We start from the raw sequence: 23,788 nt of genomic DNA, 5'->3' as shown, positions 1-23,788 counted from the left end.
AGCCCCGGCACCCCAAGGGCTGCGCTGCCGCGGGGCCGATGCCTCTCCTGGGGAGCCTGCAAGGCGACTGCAGTGGTGGGCACTGCCGCGCAGGCTGTCGTCAGAGCGGTCCCACGGCAGCCCACCAGTTTATCAGCAGATGCTCTGCTCGGGCCGACCCGCAGGAGCTGGGCGGGCTCCCTCCTATCTCCAGACACAAAACTGCACTGAGCAAAATTTAAGGTGCAGAAAAACATCTCTGGCTATCCAGATGAGTAACTGCTGCTGCTGCACTAAGAACGGTGTTCTACAGATTTCAGGTTCAAGTAAGAGCTAACGAATGTATGTGTAGGAAGTGATGAGCATCTTGCATCTCAAGGGAGCATACAGTGGTCGGAGTGGAGGGAAAGGAGATCTCAGCTGGAGAAAGGAAACCTGCCCCAGGTACACTTTGGTGAATACCAATGGCAGGACAAGACTAACTCAGTCCTGAGGGTGTACATTTGAAGCATGTACCCAGCTGAAGAGGACACTTTAAACCAGTTGGTGACACACCCTGGGAATTACAAACTTCAGCAAAATAATCTTTGTAACTACTTCATTGCAAGAACTTTATCTCTAAACTATTTTAATGTATTGGGGAAAAAATGCGACTGAAACAACCACCCATTATGTCCATAAATATTAACTAAATTCCAGCATTACTTCCTGATTTTCACTCTTACTCCCTGTGCATGCCAAAATGAGGTGGAATCAGGTTCCCCAGGAGAGAACGGGGGAGAAGGATATTCAGAACCTTTTGGAAAATATAAATATTTGGCTATTGATCTTTTTTTTAACTGCTGCCAACTTTTTTGCGCAGATTTCACTGTCCCAATCAATCAAGATTTTTCTCCCCTTTCCTGTAACTAAAATGCTTCATATTTTAATTTTCTCTGCCAGATTATTTCACTTGACATCAAAGAATGTTGCAGTACAAGGTACAGGCATGGCCTAAAGAAAGCTGTTTGCAGTCAGAGAATCACTGTCTGAAATGCCAGTGAATTATCCAAAGCTTCACCTTCAAAGGGTATGAGCAAATCTGGTATCTTCCCAGGAAAGAGGTTTTCCATACATATATTAAGATACTTTTTTTGCCTGTAGTCTTCAAAACACTGGTGAAAGAATGCTGGTTTATTCCACCCCCATATTAGATAACTTTCACTTATTTAGCATGTGACTAATTTGTTTTCTTGTGTAGCTGTAAACCAGGAGCAGCAGCTCTGCATTTAAAAATGATCCTAATCAGTGATAAAGTTGGTCACAGTATTTTATTTTCCTGGTGATTTGTGAATCTGAAAAGAGAGTCAACTGTAAGAAGAAATCCTTCTCCCAGGTCTCGCTGCTTCTGCAGTGATGGAATTAAAGCAGAGATTGTGAAACTGAATATAATGCTGCTTTTCCCAAATATGCAGGTCTGTCTGTCTTTATAGTTGGCCAAGGAGTCCACAGGTTTGGTTCTGAGCACAGGTACAGTGCCATAAACTCCTGGTAACATTACTGGCATATGTATCTGTTCTGCACCACTCTGGATCATGCCCCAGCTTCATCAATGAGAGCCCATGCTTTCATAAACACCAAGCAAGCCCAGAGTAGTCTTGAGGTGGGGAACTGAAGGCCAACCTCATACTGCACCTGCACTGTCGCTCTCAAAAAGTTACATGGTGCGCGCTATGAAGTGGGGAGGAGAGAATAGCATTGATTCATAAAACAAACAAGCAAAATGGCATTTTGATCATGCTAGAGAGACATGGCAATGCCCGTCCTGCAGTTTGTGCAGAAAGGCCCCATCCTTCACACAGGAGAAACCAGAGGATCAGACTCCCCACGGCTGTTGGAGAATCAGTCTCACAATGCTTGTTAAATATCCCTACTCCACCCAAGCATACAGGAGCCTCTGTACTAGCCACTTGATATTGAAGGAGGCTGATATAAAGATTTCAAGGCACTGTCATTTCTGAGGTTTTGTTCACTTGACAAATAAACTCTTCAGTCCTCAGTGCTGAGGCTTAAAATGAAGGGCTGGCTGAATTTCAGAGTTCCGGCGGCTTGAACAGAGAAGTGATCTAGAATTGCATTCCCTTACCTTCCTAAACAGAATGATCTATCTAGGTCAAAACGGAGGTTATTGGCATCTTTCCTTAGTGAAGTGTAATAATTCCCGCAGGGTTGCTAACAGAATATCCTGTTTATTTTTCATAGAGCCTTCAAAAGCCATGGGCTATATTCTGTGGATTCAGTCATTAGGCATATCTCTGCTTTACTAATTCTGTATGCACAGAGCAAACTACAGATAGAAGCATATGCAGGTTTTTTGCTGTTTTATCTGCATAGCTACTGAAAATATATGAATGAAAGTTAAGGAAGAGATTTAAATTTCATACCACTTTAATATATATGCGTGTATTGCTGTAGTTGACTGGGTAGAAGAAAGAAGCCCATCCCTGGCCAATAACTGTGAATGGCCTAATTCACCATTTTACAGCAGCATAGCAACAAATCTCTTCCAATAGGAAGGCACTGTTGAGTTTGAAAGTCTGCATGCAGACACCTCTTAAGAATTGTACCCAATTTCCACGCTGTGTAAATTACATCTAAAATGTGCATTTCCAGGCCTGCTTATTAAGCAGAATTAAGCGCATATCCATGTTTTATTAACTTTATCCTTTGCAGGGGAGCCCCTTGTTGCATGTCTAGCATAATTAAACCTCACGCAGCTTTGGCATTCCCCAGTCTCTCTGTGTGGGTGGACGTTTGAAAAAAAACACGCCTGGGTAACCTGATAGAGAAAAGAAAAGACCTTGAAATATTTTGCCCATTTTGTGTGCACTGTAATTCTGTTTACAATGCATGGGTTTATAGCTATGTTTGGATGCCTAATAAGAATTCACATGTTCACTTAAAAATATGCTATTCGTGGAGAGATCCAGCCCTAAAACAGCAGTGGAGTATGAAAACTGGCTGGCTTTCTGGGCTTTTCTCACACAGCTGAGCTCTGAGCTGCCTAGGCCTTTTAATAAGCACAGAAGAGCCTACATCATATGATTGCTATATTAAAATAATTTATTTAATGGGCCCCTCACCCCCTTTTTTTTGCTTCAAATATTCAATTAAAATTTGCAACTCATCACGAGGAGTATTCATTAGCCTATCCGGTGTCTTTAGAAACAGCTCTAGCCTAGAGAAAAGTGGGGCTTGTCTGTCTTAAAGCAAATGTCAGGTAAGCATTTATGCAGATTGCAGAATGAAACCACTGCTGCATAAACTGGTCACAGGCAGCACTAACACTATGAAACCAAATGGAGCCCAGAAAAAATAAATATTTCTACTTGGATTTTATATGTTCATCTACGTTTTTTCTTTTTGAAGGGAGGGCTTCTAGTTAACAGAAGATTTTCTTTCTCTTCAGTGACCTATACCAGATGGAGGCAGGGAAACACAAGAAAGCTCTGCTTGAAGGAAACCATGGCTGTCTAAGAATGAAAATGCCATGATGCATTTCTCTTCAAGGAGCCTCCTGCATGGCTGAAAACAAATTGTCTCCTGGGTTCTGGAAGTCCCTGCTAGGAACAGCAGGAAGGCACACTGTCTAGGGTAGATTCTGCTGCCTACGCCTTGCTGCAGAAGCTGCACCACCCCAAAATCAAGCCTGACAATGAGTAGTAGCAGGGGGCATCTGAAACTGTTCCCACATATGGAGAGAGACCTCCCTGCAGACAGGCCAACGCCTATCTTACATGTCAGGGCAAGACCTGGGGATTCTTCAGGATGGGCTCATCTCAAAGCTGCTGTTATCACCCCAACAGCCCTGTTCATCGGCCCTTCTACCATCGCCTTCCCCAGTGGGATGTCATTAAGGTGATGCAGGGAGGAGGCCTCATTGAAGGGTCTCCACCGTGGAGCAAAGAAAGGATTGTTGCTCTGCACAGATAACATTGTGCAAGGCAGAGCTAAGAGCCCTCTCTTCCTGAACAAGGGACACAAAGCTAACCAGCTGCTCCAGCCTTAGAAGCGCCCATCTAAACATAGAATCATAAAATCACAGAATAGTTAGGGTTGGAAAGGACCTTAAGACCATGTAGTTCCAACCTCCCCTGCCATGGGCAAGGACACCTTACACTAAACCATGTCACCCAAGGCTCTGTCCAACCTGGCCCTGAATACTACCAGGGATGGAGCATTTACCACTTCTCTGGGCACCCTGTGCCTGGGACTTGCTGAGAAAACTCAAGTATCTTCTTGCCTGTACTACAGCCGCTGAATTTAAAAGACGGGACAGACAACTGCCTCCCTTCCTTCCACCCTCCACCTCTTCTTCCTCAGTGGGTTTCTCCCAACATCCAGCAACAACCTCCGTCCACCCCCTTTAGGGACTTTTTCATATGTGGCAACCCATCTAATAGTCCTAAGCCACAGGAACAGCAAGGAACTGGGTGAGAGGGAAAGGAGTGCATGGACTTGAGATTTCATCCCAGGTCTTATATCTGCATTCACAGCATGGAAGAACGAGGAAAAGCCAATACGCAGCCTTGTGCTTTTAATGTAAAGCAGGAGCTTGTGGCTGAAATGGGTGAAGTAGCCACCCCAGAACAACTCCTGTTATGAGCCTGAGACAGAATACACACACATCATGCCGTTCTCTGTCTGAAGCAGAGTCATAGTCCTTCAGACCTCAAGGTAGCAGCACTTCCATGAACAAGACAGCTCCTACAACCTTCCCTTCCCTGGGGGAGGTCAGCCATCCCCATTGCTTTCTTTGAATCCTATTTGATGACAGACAGTAGCCTGTTTTGGCCTACAGTTTCAATATTGCAAGAGGTGCCCAGTTTCCATGGACACTGAACCCAGTTGTGTCCGGATTTACATCTCGCCCACTTGAAGGTGATGTGGTCTGGGGGGGGGGAGAGGGAAGTGTGACTCCACAGTACAGTTTGAGGCTGTGGGCCCCCAACCCCCTGAGCTCAGGAGGTCTATGGGACTGCCCATGCTTTTTCCCCCTCCCTGGGAGGAAGGAAAACTGCTTAAGCTGTGAAACCTCCTCATGTTGTAACCATGTAGCCAAACACTGATTCCAACCAAAACCATTTTCAAGCATGTCAGGAAAAGCCTTTCAATTTAAAGTTTCCATCAAGCTGACTTTGCTGAAAGTCAAACAGATCCTTCCTGATTAGATCTTGGCTGAGGCAAAACAGCCCGATTATGTGATTGAGAATGATAAAAAGAAGGGAGGGAAAACAAAACCCCTATCACGTTCCCCCGGCAGGGCTGTGGGACTGTGTGCTCCACAGCAGGTCAAGGTTTGGAGACTGGAGACATCAGCCTCCTTAATGCACCTGTGTTGCACAGGCATAGGCCGAGATGGGAGGAAGGGAGAGGAGCTGTCAAGGAGAAATTACAAACTCCCTCCAGACCCATAAATCTCTCTATCTGCACATAATGGATTCTGCCAGACCTAAAGAGGTCTTAGAAAGTTCCCTGACCCCAAACTTCTCTTGTCCCTTCATCCAGCCTCCAAATTCATAAGAAGCCCAGCATTTGCAGCCTGAACCAGGTCAAATCTCAAATCCTGCTGGTCAAAAGAGCAATGCTTCAAAGCACAACCCATTGCTCTGTCACCCAGCAGAGGCTCCTTGCAGTTCAGAGAGCTTGCAGGAAATGCAGTGACTCTGACAAAACCTTGTACTCCCACTGCCATCAGACTCTGCAGAATAGGAGTGCTGGGACATTAATCCTGGCCTCAGGATGCCTCTGAAGTTACATGCATCCAGATTGCATCTTATTTAACCAAACCTGTTTATTTCTCCCACCTACTGCAAGGGCATATTCAACACTAAATGTAAATATGAGATTACAGCTGTTGTACAGCTAGGAAAAAGTTTCAAGACTCCCTCATCGCCCACTGACCTAAAGCAATGGGTAAAAAAGATCTGGGTGAATAATACATCACTTCCCCCACATACCCCTGGCCTCCAAACACACATCTTGCTATTTAAATTGTAATTTATTTCCCTTCCCAGTAATATATCAACTTTTCTATCTTCTCAGTAAAATGAAATCTCATGTCCTCTCTCCCCAGATTCTCACAGCTGCTGCAATCCAGTAAAGGTATCAGTAGCCTTGAAGAAACCTAACTTTGCCAAGGATACAAAGACTGATGCAGTAGTAATTAATGATCACAGCAAGTCTGGTGAAGAGAATAAACTGAATTGACATGGAAACAGAGTTCATAGAAGCAAGTTTCATTTTAATGCAGCTATAGCAAATCTCTGGGGATAAACTATTTAGTCTGTATTACTTCAAGACTCAGCACTACTTTTTTTCCCCAGAAAGCAGTGACTCTGGGAATTGGGAAGCATGAGATACATCTGAACAGGACCTTTCTCCACAGAACTGCAGCTAGTAGAGCGCAAGCCCAAGCCCATGGGCACATACATGGAAAAATAGGGAGCAGGAGCAGAAGCAGAAAAGCTCTGTCAAGTTGGTACCCAATGCAGCAAACACAAGTATAACAAGGAGCACAAAGTCTGGTTACCACACTTCAAAACTGTAAGGGATCAGAACACACCTCCAGAAGGGTCTGAGGTCTACAAAGAATATGAATCTAGTGAGACACTTGAACAATCTTTTTTGTTGCAGTAATAAACACATCTACAGGGGTTTCACATGAGGCCACCCTGCGAATATGCTCTTGGTACTCAGGGTATTTAGCCCATTAATTCTGTGATCACTGATAGTTTGCTGCTGCTGAAAATCTGTTCACAGAAGAAAAATGGTCAAGATCCTCTGCATCCAGAGAATGACAGAGAAAGCTTGGCCCTGACTGATAGATCTCTTACCACTCAATAAGAACATTTTCGAAAGGGGGGGCTCTTTCAGTCCAGCAAAGTCAGAATGAGAGCTGGAGGCTATGAGTCAAGGCAAGGCTCATGTTTATTGTTAATAGCAAAGGTAATTCATCAAGAGAATGATATGGCAAGAGTTGTGATGGATTCTCTATCATTTCATCCTAAGAGTCAACCTCTTTCAAAAATAGATGAGCTGGTATAATTGTGCACAGGGTACAAAGGACCCTGGAGAGGTCACCCTTGTACTATGCCAGCAGTACCTTCATCATCACTGACAAGGTTGGTCTGATCCCTGCTTACTGACCTGCACCAGTGGAAATCCCACAGCTCCCTTGGGAATGCGGCCCTGAACCACCCTCAGCTGAGAAAGCATTTAATCCAAATCCCACTTGTCTAGAGGTTTCTTGCCCTACTGATATTGAGAGAAGGGGGGCACAAAATCACAAAATGGAATATATTGATTTCTCCAAATCAATATGCCTGCCACAGAGGACTTACTGGGCTTGCTCTGTGCAGCTCTGACTTGAGTGAAACAGGTGACAAGACTGTGCAATCACAAATAGTCCCTTAGACCTACCTTCAGAGATTCACCAGCTTCTGTCAGTATTAGAGCTAATAAGAAGAGAAATCCACTATGCAGAAAATCTTGGGTTCAGAGTTATGTTTCTTCCCCACAAGGAATGAAAACAAGACCTTTTGGAGCTCACAATGTAATGCCAGAAAAGCAAGAAAGCACAATGCTGTGGTAGAACTGGTAGTCTTGCCACTTTCAAGACCAAGACTCAAGTATTTGCTCTTGCACAAGGCAGAGCAGCAGCATGAACCTGAGTCTTTAAATCCCTGTGCACAGGCTCTTCTGAAATGACTCTTTCCTTTCTCCCTCCCACAGTTTTGATTCATTTTTCAAGGGAAAAAAAAAGCACCACTAGTGGTTGTTTGGCCACTCCTTCGGCAGGCATCCATCACGGCCCCCCAGCCTGTATCACTCATACATGTGTCTGACACAAATTACAGTTTTGGCCTTTTCCCTCAGACTGCTGCACTCCAGAAGTGCTTAAAGCAGAAACTGCAATAGCTGCTCTAACCACTTTGTAGGGCTTTTCTGGGGCTTTCCAAGGATAAGTTTTGGATATGGGCAACCCTGTTTCCTTCCTTTTTTCATGACCTCTCTGCAGCTCCTGTCTTGGACAGTGTGATTTTTTTCCTCCTCTCTGGCCTTGCTTGCTTATCCTCCACCTTCATATGCATGTTTCTTTTCCCACTTCAGGGAGTTAATTTCAATTTGGTCTTATTCCATCATGTAACATAAAAAAACGTTCAGTTAAAGGGCTGTTGGAGCCTGCTACAAACAAATCATTGATTGGACCTGGTGTCCAGAGAATACCCCAGTAAACCAATAGAAATAAGCAGAGAGAGCAATGCCTTCTATCAAGCGTGGAGAAACAGGCAACAGAACCTTCTTAGCTTTCAAAGTGATGTCCTAAAGCCTTCCCTTTTGAATGCAGCTGGGTCCTTCAGGGTGAGAGGTCAGGGTTCCTGGAATTTCCCCTTCTAAGCACACAAAGAAGGCTGCAAAGTTGTGAATTCTCCTTCCCACTGCCCCAGGGACAGTACTGGTTGGCCCTCCTGCGGCACCTAGCAAGATGACCATGGCTCATCATTGCCACCTGCCCCACGGCTCATGGGCACTCCTGGGGCAGCTGTCTGCTGTGTGACACTCCTGCCCCAGCACAGGGGCAAGGGGCAGCCTCCAATAACAAGATGAGCTGGCAAGGCAGCCAGCAGCACTCCAGCAAAAGGTGCTGTAGTGTTGCCAAGTGTTGTTGAATGTAGGAAAATTCACAACAAGAGCAGTAAGAGCTTTCATCTTTCATTATGACTGAATGCTCCTGCTCTAGCCTGTTGGAAATATAATGGACTCACCAAAATTCAAGCAAGGTAGTGTAAACCAGGGGGCAAGTTATGTGCACTTTCTTCCAGCAGAAGCTCATACATAAGAGTAGCTGTGCTTGGCAACTAGAAAATGTATGAGTGTGGGGATGAGGAGCCTGAATTAAAAGCCACTTAAGTGGGTACTTGAGTAATTATTGGGAGGCTTCTGAAGAGACATTTTTGTCAGTAATTAAGGAGAATATGGCTTTGTGCTGCATATAGGTGGCAATACAGCAGTGGAGATCATCAGCACTCCACACAAGAGATGACCAGCTATCTATTAGCTTCAGAGGCATGTTGGGATTTTCTGCCCAAGGAACATCCTTCAGAGTTGAAAGAGGGCCAGGGCAACAGAGGGACTGAAAACCTGATGCACTCAGAGTCTAAATCCTCTGCACCAGGGAAAAAGATGCACAAAATATATTTTACGAACCCACCTAGCTCCTAAGGTCCATGTTCCTCATCAGAAGTGGGTCCTGCTGGTGTCTCTTCAGCAGTCCCAGAGGCCCAGAATTCCTGGAAAACCTCCCCACCCAAAGCAAGTGAAGCAAAATGTCCTGGGCTGTTCCAGCCTGGAGGATGCCTCCTGTCAGTGGTGTGGGCAGATTAGTTGTGACCTGGCTTCAAGGATGCTCTCTCTCTTTTCCTTGACTGGTTTTCATAAGCCTCATGCAAGCTTTGTTTTCCATCTGTTTTGTTTTGGGAATCTTTGTTAAAGAATGCCAATAATACATGCTCCCTTCTCAGTGTTAATAAGCAAGTATATTATTTCTTCAGTTCATTGCAGCAGATACTAATGTAAATCAGTGCCTCTAATTCCCACTCCAGCTCACCTCAAATGCTGTAAAATGTGGGGTGCAAGAAGATGCCCTCACATTAGAAGACTGATTTGACAATAGAGTCACTAAGAAATAGAGCTACTTTTTAAGTCTGCAGCAACTTCCTCGTGACAAACTCAGGTACTTAGTAAAATTAAGTGTGAACCTGTAGCTACCAGGGAAGTGTCTGCCTCCTCATTAAAGATGCAGGTAAAGAGAAGCTTGAAGACTGCAGCAGTAAAAAGAGCATATGCAACACAAACATATTTCATAGACACTTCATTACCTTCAACTATTGTCAGGTTCTCGCTTATTCATCAGCAAGTCTTAACTGTCATGAGCCAAAAAAAAGTGGGCTGGGATTATTGAAATGGACATAAATGAACCAGACTTTAAGATCTCACTGATGCTCCAGGGATCCCCACTCAAGCTCCAGCCTCAGCCCCTTGGACTACATATGCGCTGTGCAGAACATGTGGTGTGCAAACATGCACCGGCTCCTGCCACAATTGAACATGCCAGACTGACTCCTGCAAAGTTCCCCTTCAAAAGAAATAGTTGACATGAGTCAGACAGCAGAATATTGTTCTACAAAAGCCTATGTGCTACTCCCAGCCTTAGTACTTGCACTTAGATGGCTCCAGTAATGAATGCAATCCTCTCACTTTTCTTTCTTGACCCCTGTCATGATGTAGGGTCTGAAAAGTCTTCCTTCTGTTGCCATTTATTTAACCATTTCACAGGGACTCTGACAGCTTGAATTGGGCCCAGCTTCGCAATTTTGTGGAGGGATAAAACAAAACAAAACCAAACCACACAAAAAAAACCAAAAAACAACAAAACAACCAAACCACCACACCCCAAAAAAAAACAAATCCAAAACCCCTCAACATTCCCCCATAAAAAAACAACAACAAAGAAAAGAGTATAAACCTTCAATCAAACAGAAAATATACCCACATTGTATTGTACAGCTGGAATGAAAGCCTTTGTTTTTAAAACAAAGGATGCTCCCTTGTGTTGCCTGAAACCCTGACAATGGAGCAATTAAGAAAGTGAAACTGGCTACAAACTAAAGAAGAATGGACATGTTTCATAGATCTTCATTGCCCAGGCAGAAAGAAATGTAAACAGGCATAAATTACAGCAGCCAGAGGACAGATAAGCTGAAGGACAACGCTGGCACAAGAGCAAACGGGTAGAAACTGGCCAAGAATAAATTTAGTCTAGAAATTAGACATGGTTTCTAGTGATCAGAAGAGTAAGACACTTACAATAGGACCAATGGGCACATTTCTGCTCTCATCCTGCCCCCTCCTTTCCAAGGAGAATTTTTGTATGCATTTGTGAAAATACTGCGTGACGCAGCCGGCAGTAACATGAACCAAGAGACTCTTTCTCTCTTCTGTAGCACCAATAATTTTAGTATTTAAAAAGGTTCCTTTTTAATGCTCTAAGAATGGGAGACATTTAATAGACACTCAGTAAGGTTTTTTAATGAGCACTGTCCCTTTATCCTTTTCTAATTGTTCCATCTTAAAATATATCTATCCTAATAGCCACACTCATTTAATTGATGATTTAAAGTAAGCAACAACAATTATTGAGTGTTTTTATTTAGTGGTGTCATTAAACAAAGTGAAAGAAAATAAGATCTCATAAAATACAAACGGTCTTATGCAAGTGTTATTAGGGATGCAATGACAGGAGGGCATTCAGTCAAGTGTTTATATTGTCACTATCATTCAGACATCAGCTCCAAAGCTTATCCAATTTAAAAGCCACTCCTGCAGATCTTTGCTATTGATTGGTGCAGTCTGCAGAAACACCATTTTCCACAAACTCATTCCAAAATAGGGAAGCTGTCAGCTCTTGCATGTGAGGTCCCCTGGCCAGCTGGTACCCACATCTGTCTGCATGTGTCTTTTCTGCTTGCCCAATACTTTGGGGATACCCAGAATCATGTGGCAGGTGTGTATGTGTGTGTATTCTGTTGGCAGGGTGAGTTAGGCAGACGTGTATCTGCAGCTCTTCACCCCAGAAGATCACCCCCACCAGGACTGCTGATTTCTGAACTTTGTTACTACTCAGTCTAAGTGAAACTTACATTTATGCCTGTAATTTCTGCACTGAACTGCTACATTGCCAGTTAACGTTGTTTAGAAATGGACTGCTGCTGCATAATGTGCAGCAGAATAACAAATAGATCTAAACATTAGATACATATCACAAATCGGATAATTACTAACCAAGATATTCTTATGAAAGCTCAACCTCATACGATGTAATAGGATTCCATCAAAATAGAGCCTGCATTACAATGACAGTTCTGGCTCTTAGAACTTTGGCTTTTATTGTAATAAATTCTAATTTTCTAATTTTTATCTGATCCTCCCCCCCCCCCCCCCGCCCCAGCTCCTAGTGGCATAGGAATTATGATTACACCAGCTCTAAAACTAGACTGCCTGTTAAAGCAGTCTTTCTGTCCAATTCCTAAGCACAGCACTGAAGCGTTTGAGAATTGAGACACAAACGTTGCAGACCATCCTCACTGCCAAGAGCAAAGCACCAAGTTGATAGGCTTCACTTCAACTCTCATATCCACCACCAACCCACAGAGTGAACACAAATGTGTATCCTGATCCCCAAAATCCAAATTCCTCCCGTCCATAAAATGGAGGCAATAATGGTTTTGTGAGCCTTTCCCATAGGAAAGCTTGTAAAGATACTTTTTTGGGGGGGGGTCAGATAGATTTCAGGGTGGGATTTTTTAGAGCAATACAGGCAAGTTGTGCCAATGGAGGAGCCCCCTCTTACTCCATGCCAACACGGGCGGAGCTGTCAGGAAGGGCCCCCCTTCCTGAAAGGATCAACACACTCTTCAGCGGACATCTTTCACAGCATCCCCTTGTTGTCCAACTCAACTCCTGTCCACCACAAGCTGAGACCCTGTCCTCTCTTACCTCTCTCTGTGAGGCCATAAGGAAGGGGCTTGGCACCACTGCTGCAAAGGAGCCTTGGCCCCACTCTCTCCCCTTCACTAGCTCCTCCATCATATTTACAGCTTGCAGGATTTCTGTAGCACTGCTATAAATGACAAGGTTCCCACCTTGATTCACCAGGACTTCATGTTTTAGCCTCACAGTTCCTTTACATGCAGTACTGTGAGATACATGACCTTGGCATCCCAGAAGCAGGGAAGAAGATGGAGGTGCCAGGCAAGTCTGGGGCACACTTGACCCTGTGCCCCAACAGCCTGGGTGACCAGCAGGGACCTGCTAATCACACCCAAACCACCGTGGGCCTCAAGGTCGCACCAGCAAAACAATTTTGACTAGTAAGAGATCCTGTTCATGGATGTCAGGGAAGCCCTGTCCTTCCAGCATGCTGAGCAGAGCTCAGTCCTGCAGCCTCCCTCTAGCTCCTGGGAAGCACCAGGACTTCAGAGTGATGTTTCCTACTCAGAAAAATCCTTCTCTATCTTGCATAAACAAGTCAGGAATCTAGCTACAGCAGCATGATATAACTGCACCCCACAGAGTCGTGTGATTAAAGCTCTCAGCATATTCAATTTCAGAAGCTTTTCAGGTTTGGTTGTTGGGCTTTTTTTTGTACATGTGAGATCAGTGAAAAATAAGAAAACTCTGCAGTGTTGCACTGAGTTGTCTTTTCTTCCTATGATGAATTTAAAAGCCCAGAAAACAATATTAAGTCCACAGAACTATTTTGTTTTATTTGAAATTAATCTTGTTTATTTCCACATTATTAACCCTTAAAAGTTGAATGTTGAGGAAAACCCACAACTTTTTAAACTTTCCAATGTCTTTGGGGGTAGATTGAAAAGTATCTTGGAATTTGTCTCTCACGGAAAAATCTGAAGTGCAACTAGATAATGGTATGGAACAAAGTAAAGCTCCTCAGGTCATTATTTTATGGTTTGGTTTTGGTTTGGGGATTTTTTTGCTTAGTTAGGTTTGTTGTTTTTTTTTCCTAAAATTGGGGGAAAATCTTGTTTTGCCTTTAACTCCAGTGTTTGGTTTTGGGGGCATTCTGCTCACCACTGTATCTAAGCCAAAACTTTCTCAGTTTTGTTTACAGTGGCCTGTGGGTTAGAGGAAGCCCATTTTTGTCTTTTCCTACATCACATAGTTTGGATCATGTATTCATAATTGAGACTGGAAGGGGCTCAGTTAGTGCCTTTTATAATGAAGGTGGACAATCCCAGGGTATGAGGATCCCCTGACTGACATGCAACAGAGGATGATGGCAGCCAGAGATGGGAACTGTAAAGGGAGAGAGACTGCTGTGCAAGGTGAACCAACCACACCAGTATTGCTGCTGACACTGAGCAAAAATACAAGAATCACCAATGAAATGAGGACAGAACAAGTTTCTTCACCAAGCTACAGCACTGTCCTCTGGGGCTGACCGTGTACCATGTAGCTCCACTGCACCAAGAGACACAAAATGCCGGCTACCTTGTCACTGCCAGCAGACCAGTCCTGAACCCTACAAAGTAGCGTGCGCTCTATGCTGTACAAGATGTTGCAGTTCTACAGTCAAACCCATATGGATTTAAGAAAATCAGGATAAAAATCGCTACCTGTTTATGTCAGTCCAATAGGTACCTGCACCCCTGAATTTACACAGGAAGGACAGCGCCAATAATTTTTGCTTTAAGCTATGCCCTTTTTGAAGCACCCCTCTCCCATCCTTTCTTTAGTTCCATCATTTTTAATGCCTGCAAATGCTTTCAGAAAATGCACCAGTTATCAAACAGCATACAGGAACAGGATATAAAAAAGCTACCCAGCACACAGGCCGGGGGGTTGGGGTGGGGGGGCGGACCGGGCGGCTGCGGAGCGGCAGTGCCGCCCAGTGGCTGAGCCACCGATGGGCTCCGCTGCCGCTCCGCGGCCGTGCAGGCACCGCCGGCCGGTGAGGAGCATCCCGGCTGGCAGGGTTACCTGTGCCGCCGCCTTCCCCGAGTCAAGCGAGAAAGAAAAAAAAACAAGGGGGGGGGGGGGGGGGAGAGAGAGGAAAAATATAGGGGGAGAGAGAAGGAAAAATGATAAGGAATTAAAAAAAAATAGGAAGAAGAAATAAGAGGAGAAGGGGGAGAAGGGAGAAAAGGAGAAAAAGGAGGAAAAGGGGGAAATAAAAGCAGGGAAAGGAAAAAGGGAAGGAAAAGGGGAGAAAAGGACAAAAAGGGAAGGGAGAAGAAAGAAGATGGAAAAGGGGGGTAAAAAGAGGGGAAAAAAAGGAAAGGAGGGGAAAAAAAAAAAACACAAAAAAAAACGAAAAAAAAAACCCAACCCTAGAATATAAAGGCAGAGGTAGGGTTTTTACAGCTATCTGAAAGACCTTTATTCATTCAAACTGGGACTTCTGTACACCAACATCCCCACAAGCCACACTGGAAGCTCGGCAGCGTTCACCTTTCCAGCAGTGCTGTAGCACAGCTGCTGGGCCGAGACACCCCTCTGCTGTCTGCCTGCACTGCAGTAAGGAGTTGGGTCTCACGCAGGCAGCAAAGCTGCCCCAGGAAATTTTACCAGGAGCCGAGACTTGTTGTGGGGTCAGCTGAAGGGAAATGGGGCTGCTGGCAACCAGGAGCTACTCCTCTAAACACCTGCGTGCAAGAGGAAGGAGGGAAATGAGGGGCCCGAGTCCCACGGGGCTAGCCAAGGCAGAGGTCAGGCAGCTCGCACTTCCCACCAGCAGAATGTGCAGCCCTGCCTGCAGCAAGTCAGCAGCTTTGCCACGTCCCAGGTAAAACGCTGCAATCTGGGTACTTTCTCTTGAGCAGGAACACGAAATAAAGAGTTTCGGCTCACACGAGGGAAACGCCCTGGGAGTCAGGGACAGGAGAGCGAGACGCTCAGCACGTCCAAAGGAGGGGCTGCGGGAGTGCCGGGAAAGCGCTCCGCTCCCGAGCAGGACACCGTGCCGGGAGCCAGCTCCCGCCGCCACGGCCGCGGCTCTGCCTGCGGCAGCACTGCCACCTGCTGCTCACCGGGTGGGACACGCTCCCGCTGAGCGGCGCGGCGCGGCCCCGTCTGCAGCCCATCTGCACCCCACGCGAGTCCTTGCCCAGAGGTACCCACCCAGCCTCGGCTGTTTTCTAAAGCCAGAGCTTCTCCAGCAGTACCACGGTTCGTCTGGCTGCCCGGGGCCACCACTTGCTCCCGTCGAGGGGTACAGCTTTGCGTGGCTCTTAGTGAGGCTTTTCCCTCTGTGTATCAAGCGGCTCGACCTTCTGCACTCTTGGCAGCTCTCAGACAGAAGCAAAGGTGCCCTGTGCTGCATGTGACAGGTCAATGAGACGATCTGTCGCACCAACTCCACGTTAAAAAAAAAAAAAAAAAAGGGAAAAAGGGGAAAAAAAAGCATCTGCATGTAGTTTGAGTAGAATATTTGGTGAATTTGTGCCATTTTACAGTGCTATTTAAAAAAACTTGATAGAGGTCAAAGGACAGGAAATGTTTCTCTTTGCAAGTCAAATGCTTGACTATTCTTTTATTCAGGGTGCTTTATTCTAAGCACTTTTAACATGTTAGAAACAGAGTGTGTTTCTTTCCATCAGCAGTTTGGACAAAGTGTTTAAATCTCATTCTTTTCCTCCAAACTTTTTGGCTCTGCACAAGCCTTCAGATCTGCTGTTCTTCCAGCACTAAGTTAAACCACTTCTCCCTTTCACAGCATGCAGCCCTTATGCTCCATGCCTAGCAAATCTGAGTGCAAATTCTAAGCTCAGTTGCTTGCTGCGAAATGCAAAGGTCTAAAACTGACACTGAAAATGCCTGCTCACCTCTGCAGATCTTGCTCTGCTTTACCGACTCCAGAAAACTAAGTACACACCAAGGTCACCTTCATTCCCCACCGAAAATGCACCCAGCAACAGGGTGGAACAAATCACCAGTTTAACAGTGCAGAGCAACACCCTGCAATGTCCCTGCCATATCAGGCAGGGGACAGCACAGGAGAGACAGGAATTTTCCAGAAAGCAACCATAGGAAGCCAAGTCAGAACCTGACCAGAGCCTTGGAGTGGGCAATTAAACACCTTGGCCTTGTTATATACCTGATAGGAGAGGGCACATGGGTTTCAGTGCTCTTTTCTATCCTGTAAGGGGTACCCAAAAGTTTCTTACATATCTTCCTGCCTGCCTGGTCCTGGTCACTGCAAGCCAGGATTCACTCAGAAGCAGGAGGCAGCTGCTCAAAACTGGGCCTGCAGTTGTTTCATACAGAAGATGTACAACAAAGGAGGCAGCTTTTGCCCCTTTACCACCTGTTTTAGCATAGTCATCCTGTGCAAATGACAAGAGCTGTAAAGCTTTGATTCCGTACTTTAGCTGTCTGAATATACAACTAGCAAAAGCTGGCAAGTGCCTTTGGATATACCACCAAGCAGCAAGAGACACCACTCACACAGATGTACTACCACATCCGCTCTGGGTATTATAACCTGCAGCGTAATGTAGGTGCACATATTACAAAGAAAAACATTAGTTAACTAGCTTGGCCTTAGCTGTATTGCTTGTTCATTTGTCTGCAAGCAACTTGTGCAAGTCCCTGCTTGCTCTGCTATTCATAGCTATTTGTTTATGTTGCCTTGAGCAGTTCTTGCTCTGCCAGTCATGCAAGCCCAACATTCATAATTTGTCCTATAAACCAGGAAATTAACGTAGAAGAGAGGCTGCATATAGCTTTCTACCGCAGCATTAATGTCAAGCACTATATTCCATTTTAAAATAATAAAATGGGTTTGTGCTGTACGGGCTAGTTGCTTGCCTGGGAAAAGGAAATTTCCATGGTCCCACATCCTGACTCTGCAGCAAGCACTGAGAATAGATCATAGGGGCATTTTTTTCTTTTTAGTACAGGAAACAGATCTATTCGAGATTTGTTCTTCAACAGATCTTCAAAATTTGCAGAAAATGAAGAGAAAAAGGCCACAAACACAGCTATTCCTGTCTGAATACCCATTTCTCCTACACAGAGAAATGTGTCAGGTTTTGCTTTAGTTCACCACATAACAAGAGCTGCAGAGCCCTGGTTTAAATGAACTTACACTGTAAAAAGCAGTGGCTTTACTGCTAGCTGCTCTCTGACTGGCGACTGTATTACAAAGTTAGAATGTAGCAGTCACCCACATCTCTGGCCTATTTAAATGAATCTTTAAGGTTAGCTTGCCCAACAAAATTGTATTGATAGAGCCCATTATTTGTAATGCACCACTGCTTTCTCTCTTGGGTACTATTTTCCTTCCCAATACTGCTTGTTTATACAATTAGGCATTTCCTACCCTGGGAAACAGCCTTTGCAGTGTCATTGATCACAGCAAATAATAAGTACTCACAGGATGCTGCAAAGTCTCAGTGGACCAACACTGAGCTCTCCTCATAGCATTTTTTTTCCAGTAGATTTTGTTTTGAACAGGGTATAGGAACAGCCTCTTCTGCACCTGCAGCGCAGCCCTGCGCACAGCACAAGTGCAAGATTAACTCCACTTGGAATAAAATGACCTGAAAAGAACACATCTACCTTATTAACTTTATGCTTAAGGAAGTAATCATGGTTTCTATGGGATAGTTCCGTAAGATTCTTCCAGTTTTCACGGTACTAAGTAATTAGAAACTTCCCAGCCAATGCCTGCTACACCAAAGTGAACAGCAGTAAGTGCAGCCACTTTGGCTTGAGCAGGACCCTGGCTCAGGCACACAGTGCCCTACCAAAAGTGAAAGAGGTGAAAACACCGCTTCTACTTATGCTGAAATCTTGGGAGTCACCCAGGACTTACAGAGGGGCTGCCAGGGACAAGCTGAGCCCCAATCACAGATCTCATGCTATTGGGTCTGGCTCAGGCAGACACTGCCATGAGCTACTGCATGCTTGCCAGGGTGCTAGCGACAGCCCCAGCATGCAGCCTGCAGCTCAGCCTAGGCTCTTGGATTGATGCCATCCTCAGCAGCTGGGCTGCAGACAGTACACAAACCACCTTGCCTGAAACTCATTCAGGTACAAAGCACAGTGGTGTCTTTATCAGATCCTTTAAGACAAGTTGGCTGCGGGCTTCCCGCTCCTCACCTTACAGTACCTGAGCAGGTAGTTTCTGTCTCACAGCAGGTAAAATTGTGTCCTGCAGTGCAATAAGCCCATGGCTCCTTTGTGTGTCTGCACAGCTGGAAAAACCTGTGTCCAGGAGAGCTTTGCTTTTGGTAACCCAAGTAGGCTCCTGGAGTCCCTGGAGGGTTCATGCTTTGCTGTCAGTGCCTCTGAGAGCTCATGGCAGGCTGGCATGGTGCTTCAGCCCCACCAGTCCCTGTCTGCCTGCCTACCCGCATCTTTGGGATGGAGGGTACTGGCCTGGACAGAGCTCCTGTCTGGCAGGTTCTTGGGGAGCTCTGACCCAGTGTGCAGGCCTAGAGCAGGCCATTCTCTCTCTGCCATGCTTGTTTTCCTTTAGTCCCATAGGTGCCATCTTATAGCTAGTGAAAATTCAAAGAGACTCTTGGTGAATAATTAATTGTCTTCATTCTGTATCATCTTTAATGAATGAAAAGTCTGGAAACCTGCTGGGCACAAGAACATGGCTCCATGATTTTGGCACAGATGTGCATTTCTGCATGTGTTCCCTGAACTCTCTAATGAGAGATTCTGGGGCTGCAGATTGAAGACCCTATTCATTGTCTCCTCTTGGGATCTAGAAACCTGAAAATGCTGCAGGATAAATGTTCCTTTTCCCTAACGATGTCACATGCATCACAAACTGGGCACAGAAAATGCATTTCCCTGTGGAAATTTGGGTGACGGGTGCAGCAGGAACAATGGAGAGAAAGAAAACAGGCCAGGCTTGGCAGAGGTGTTAAGCAACTTCTTTTTAAGCATGGGTGTTTGGAGCTCCCCAAGCCATATGCTCATTTTCAGGCTGTCCCCTGCACGGAAAGAGTACTCTCAGCCGCCTGCCAGCTGCCATCGCTGCACCGATTCTTCAAAAGGGGGTTAATCTGTCCCTGCCATCATGCCACCAGCGCTCTGCAGAGTGCATGGCCCACTTATCCCTGCTGGGGCTGCCACAGCACTGCCAGCTCCGCCAGGGATTTGGCAGCTGATTGAGAGACTAAGGTTTAGGGAAGGGCTGATGAGGGCTTCCAAATCTGCACAGCTTTCTAATAAGAACAGAATGACGGATTTCTCACATCATATCTTTAACAAGGAAAATATACTCTTGGGAGCTCACCTTTCTCTTCCACTGATGGGCCTTTTAGGTGATGGCAGCAGCACCCTCCCCAGATTCAGCATCTTTAGGGACAGAGGGCAAACCAGCATCAGCTCCTAACCACCTGCATCTCCCTGAAGCCATGTGGCTGAGCAGCCACAGGGAGGCATCAAGGGAATGCTCTGGCTCCTCATTAAACCAGGAGAAGGAAGGAAAGGCTTTGGGCAAAATTATTTAATGAAGCTGGCAGCTCTGCCTGCTAACAGCACCTGACGTGTGGATTTGAAGTGCAGCTGCACAAATACAACTACCAGCACTTTCAGACCCCTTAAAAACCATAAGCACCTAGCAAAGCAAACACCTGTCTGAAAGGAGGTTAGATAGCCATGCTGCAGAGCAGGCAGCCAGTTTGCCTCATAATTAAGCATATGTTCATGGAAAGCACCTGTGCACTGAGAAGCCTCAGCCCTTCCCTGCTTCCACAGAAAGTGGCTTCTCCTTCCAGCAGCTGCCTCCCAGCTGGGTAATGATGAGGTGACATTGCCCTAATGCCCAGGAGGCCTGTGTAGTGCCAGCCGTCACAGCACAGGCAGCAATCAGAAAGGGGTTGTTTATTTTTTTCCTTTCCAGACTTAAGAAAACACCAGCAACTTGCGGGTAATGAAAACCTAGAAGCTACAGAGGCAAAAGTGCGGCAAGTGTTCTGGAGAGCAGACAGAAAAAGATCCCGTGTTCTGCCCAGCATGAATCTTTTGGACTTAGATTTTATGCCATGCACAGCTGCAGGTTAGGCTAGGAAGCACAAGCAGCACTATAATATATGGCGAGGAACATTTTAAAGCCATGCTGCTCCCGCCCTGATCAGACGCAGCTTGCAGATGGGGGGTGCGGAGACTGCTCCTGTGCAGGCTGTGAGCTGTAGGCAGGGTTCAATCAGCCCGCCTCGCTGCAGCATTTTTGCTTCATTACAAAAATGTACCAGGACACATAATACTCAAGTTCAGTCTGACGCTGACAGGACATTCTTCAAAACCCGCTTGATGGGCTTCTCTTCCCTGACCCTCACAGGAATTCACAGTAGATATTCACTATCTGCATCTCTGCTCCCCATATTGTACTTACTTTGGTTCCCTACATCGATTATGTAGCTATTTGTATACTGTTGAAAAAAGCAGAAAGAGCACAGAATTTTGCACAACTGATTAATTCAAATAAGCATGCAAAGCACCTTAACACGTATCACAAATTACATAAAAATGCCCTTTTCAGTTCCTCATTTTGCTTCATTCTATGAATATTACAGTACAGACAAAAATACAACCAACAAATAAATAAAAGATGGAAACATGGGCTGATATTTTTGGATGCCTCCAGGAATAGCTATCAGTCTATATAACTACTTTGCAAGCTTGCCAAGGGTTATCATCAAAATAAAAGGCACATGCATGCATTTAAACTAGGTTATAGTCTGAAAAAACTATGTAGCAGATCTGTATCTGTATCTCTTGCGAGTTTTAAGAGTAAGTAGAAATTGAAATTCAGTACAGAAGAAATAATAGCCACAAAGATAAGAATATGTTTTAGAAAATAATTTGGCCATGCTCTACTGTCAAAGAAATGAAAATATCTGCCATTTCCTTTAAGTGGTAGAAGCTGGACACATAAGGGGCTTGGCTGAAAATAGCTGGCTGCTCAAAATTTTTCTGTTCGGGGGATGATCAATTTAACTGGAAGAATACTAACTATGGTCCAAGACAAGAGTAACCATAGAATCACATAGAATGGTTAGGTTGGAAAGGACCTGAAGATCATCTAGTTCCAATGCCCCTACCACGGCCAGGGATGCCTCATACTAGACCATGTCACTCGTGCTTCTTTTGGGATACAAGTTTAATTGTAAAGTCCCATGGAGGATGGGTGAGAGGTGAAGTGTTTCTGAACTGAAGGTGTATTTGAGCTATTGACAGGCATATCTAACTATAAGGTATTTATTCTGGACAATAAAACTAGCAGAAAAAATAAAATGCTTGAGCTGCAGCATAACTTACACCAGCACAATGGCTGCTCTGAGTGCATACTTATGTGATACACACATCCACACTGCTACTGCTGCTGGACTTAACTAGATTAAAGCAAATTATGTAAACTTCTGCTCTGCAAGTCCCCAGATTCAGTGCAAATATCCTAAAGGAAAACAAAATACAAGAAAAAAGAGATTACTACTACTACAAGAAAGATGGGAAGAGGAAGGAGTGCAGCAATTGCTAATGGACCCTCCAGGTGATAGCATCATCGTGAAATGTTACTTACAAAGGCCACTTGCCCAAGGAAGGGGCAGAGGTGATGCATTCCAGGCTGGAGTTCCAAGCACTGCACTGTGAGGGACTGGTTAGGTTTCAGGGACAAAACCTCCAAGGAGGCTGTCACTGCTGACCTAAGGTCACCCAAAACAGCATAACACAAAAAGCCTTCACCAGGGAGAAGTATGAACACCACAGCTGCCTCCAGCCCTCTGACAGAGGGGAACAGCAAGGACCCTCTTGCAGCCAAGAGGCACAATTACTCCCAAGCAGCCCTCAGGCCCCTGCTGACAAACATGCCCTGCTCTCCAAATGGGACTGCAGCAATGCTCTAGGTTGGGGCAGGCTCTGCCCCACCATAGCACCATCCCAAGTCTCTATCCCTTCTCCCATCATCAGCCTCTTGTCAGCAGTTTAAGAGACTCCAGTTGGTTGCCAAGAACTGTAGGCCTGACAAACATCCAGCCACTGGATCACTGACAACCCTCTGTACTGTTCAAAGGACACAGCTGTCCTGCTGCAATGCAGTTTTCCTGCAAGGCTGCCTGCAAATTTCCTTCTAAGGCCTGCAAAAGGCAGAAACCTCCTTTGAACTGCTGTGTAGGACAGTCCCACATGACCACCTGAGGTGTCTATAGACAGGGACTTCCCACCTGCTGCTGGATCACACACTGTGACCCCATCCAAATTCCCAGAAAAAAGGAGGAAACTGTGTTTGATCGCCAGAGCCAAAGCAATGGAATTATTGCAGCTCCCTATCACACAAGACACAGTTATAGGTCACCTGCACATCATTAACCTGGACTGCACAACAGATACCCTGGGTTCCTGCCTTTCCAAAACATACCCCTTCCCTGCTGGAGCTAGGGAGGCATTTCTGTTAATGCTACTGGCCTACGACACAGGTGGTGAGAGCTCACCACAGGCATTACAGGCACAAATACACATACACACAAACGGCTCACCTGCCATTCCATGACAGAGTGGGATTTGTAAAGCACCACTCACTCTACACCCTTGAACACTTAGGGGAAGACTGTTTAATCAGTAAAAATGCACCCACATTTTGTCAGAGGAGAATTAGATATAGGAAATATCCCATGGAAAGATCCTTCTTTCTACAAGAAATGTCAACTTCTCTCCAACATGCAAAAAAAAAAAGCCAGACCCAAATCCAGTTGTTGCCTTCTACTGGCTCTCCCCTTTGTTGCCTTCACTAGGGCAGCAATTTCTGGAGAACTCTCTAAATATTTGGGAACAAAGCCAGAAAGCATCCCCCATGCCCTGCAGACTGCTGGGCTCAAATTACTTAGTGAATTATCTCTTTATGATTAAAGGATTTTGGCTCATGTTCAGAGATGTTGCAGTCCTTCCCATGAGGGGTCCTATTTGCTCCGATGCATCAGCATTTGATGAAAGTGTAAATGCATGGAGAAAGAGGGACTAGCTGCCCATTTTGGGTTTGGTTCAGTATATTCCTGTCCAAAGCTACCAGGAGGTGCTGGATTTGGGCACAGGTTTGACAGAAGGCAGAGGAGAAGCAGGTATGGACTTCTTCTTTGCCTCATGGATGTATTTGTTTTCTAAATTATATGAAAACATAAAAACCCCTCACGTCCGGAAGAGGTATCAGAAATAACTGATTCCAGAA

The 23,788-nt window shown here is 45.4% G+C and overlaps 1 protein-coding gene across 2 annotated transcripts in view; it reads right to left on the bottom strand.

Annotated features, from left to right (window-relative positions):
- Positions 1-23,788, bottom strand: part of FGF12 (fibroblast growth factor 12) — a 229,372-nt gene that overhangs the window by 104,112 nt on the left and 101,472 nt on the right. The window lies entirely within an intron of this gene.

This window comes from Pezoporus flaviventris, unplaced genomic scaffold (assembly GCF_033815535.1).
Source record: "Pezoporus flaviventris isolate CSIRO_AGI_PZ_B2104156 unplaced genomic scaffold, CSIRO_AGI_Pfla_v1 ptg000013l, whole genome shotgun sequence".
Taxonomy (NCBI): domain Eukaryota; kingdom Metazoa; phylum Chordata; class Aves; order Psittaciformes; family Psittacidae; genus Pezoporus; species Pezoporus flaviventris.
This window is presented reverse-complemented; position numbering and strand designations above follow the sequence as displayed.